This window comes from Mus pahari, chromosome 22 (assembly GCF_900095145.1).
Source record: "Mus pahari chromosome 22, PAHARI_EIJ_v1.1, whole genome shotgun sequence".
NCBI classification, from domain to species: domain Eukaryota; kingdom Metazoa; phylum Chordata; class Mammalia; order Rodentia; family Muridae; genus Mus; species Mus pahari.
The window spans coordinates 40,957,532-40,959,493 of NC_034611.1; the positions used below are offsets into that span (position 1 = coordinate 40,957,532).

At 43.7% G+C, this 1,962-nt stretch overlaps 1 pseudogene; it reads right to left on the minus strand.

Annotated features, from left to right (window-relative positions):
- Positions 1-1,279: 1,279 nt before the first annotated feature.
- LOC110338967 lies at positions 1,280-1,748 on the minus strand (annotated as a pseudogene).
- Positions 1,749-1,962: the final 214 nt, after the last annotated feature.

Below are 1,962 nucleotides of genomic sequence, written 5' to 3' on the forward strand. Positions count from 1 at the left end.
GTGTTCCATCCAATAGCTGGCTGTGAGCATCCACTTCTGTGTTTGCCAGGCACTGGCATAGCCTCACAAGAGGCCGCAATATCAGGGTCCCTTCGCATGATAGTGAACACAGAGCTTGGGAATTTGAAGGATCGCTGAAGGTAATTGTCCATTTATCATAGTTGAATCTATAAGTTCTGAATTCAATGAGAAGCCCTGTCTTGAAAACTGAGGTATAGAGAACCGAGAAAGATATCCACTGTTGACCTCTAGCCTTTACCTTCATGAACATATGCACATGCACTCACATGCACACACACACATGCAGTGCACACATTCACACACAGACACACACATGCAAATGAACTCACATGCATACATACACACACATGCATGCATGCACACACACAAAGAACTAGAAGCCCACACACACTCTTGTTCTCTGCCTTCTACTCCTTTATGATGTACCAAGAAAGGCACTCCTTTCACCAATCCCTACTCCTTGTAAACCTAATCTTTGAGGTGATGCAATATTCTGTAACTATCCCTTACACAAGAGACTGAAACTTTGGCTGGACCTCACAGCCAGTAGTAATAATACACCTCGAAGTCACTTAAGGCTTAAGACTGCTGGCCTACTATGTACTCAGACTGTTTGTTTAACTTGAGTTTAATGTAACAATCAAACGTACATGCCTTGGAGTTTCCACACAATCCTAAGCTAACACATAGCTGTGATTTTATGTTACGTGCTCTTCCATGCCCCTGAGAGAGATAATGCATATAACTCATTTGCTGAAAGTCGCAAATACAGAATCTGAAAGCCACTTCCTAAGATCTACCATAAAGGCTGAAGCATGGATACTAGCTGATAAACAATGATGTTTGTTATCTGAGCCAGTTGAGATCAGCTGGAGTCGGTGTCTTAATCCCTTGTAAATCTCCGTTATAGATTTCTGTAAATTATCCTGTTCCTCCCCCACACCATGCTGTGATGTTATCTATGCCATCCAATAAATACAGAGAGAAGCCTTTTGTTAGGGACAGACACATACAGCTCATACAACAGGAAGACACAGAAACACACAGGGACTGACATAGACAATGGGACAAGCAGATTTGGACAGCAGCCTTTGGGCAGGCACATATTCAGGCAGAGAGGGGAAGACATGGGAAGCATAGAAAGTTGGACCTGGATTCCAGGGGACGTGTGCTCTTATTCTTTCTTTTGTTTTGTTTTTTGTTGTCTGCTTGTTTGGTTTAGTTTTTCAGTTCCTTCCTTTGATGAATTCATACACAGCTACTTGCCTTCTGGTTTGTTGAAGCAGTAAGCCAGACAGCACTTGCCACAGTAACACCTGTGGTTAGTCATGAGAACTCCAGCACCACACTCATCAGAAGGACACTCCCGACGAGGTTGGCTGACTCTGCCATTTTCATCCACCTTATAGCATTTCAGCACAGCCGACTTAGCCTTATTCCTCTTATGACTTTTCTTCTTGGGAATGGCGTAAGACCTCTTCCTCCTCTTTCACCACCATGAAATCTCAACACAACATGAAGGGTGGACTCCATTTGAATGTTGTAGTCAGACAAAGTATGGTCATCTTCCAGCTGCTTACCAGCAACGATCGACTCTGACGATCAGGCGGAATTCCTTCCTTATCCTGGATCTTGGCCTTTGCATTTTTTTTTTTTTTTATAGTGTTGGAAGGGTCAACTTCAAGCGTGATGGTCTTCCCCACAAGAGTCTTCACAAAAATCAGCATCGTGGTAGTGGCTCCACCTGCATTCAAAAAGAGATGAATTAGACCCAATGACACTGACGAGAGCAGCTCATAAGGCCACCAGCCAGAGCCAGGCCACAGGGCGCACACTCCTCTTCATGTGACACTGATGCATTATTGGTCACTAGGGGTTAATCATTAATGTAAATAATACATGCACATCTTGAGCTTGCAGCCTCCAGGATTGAGAGAAATA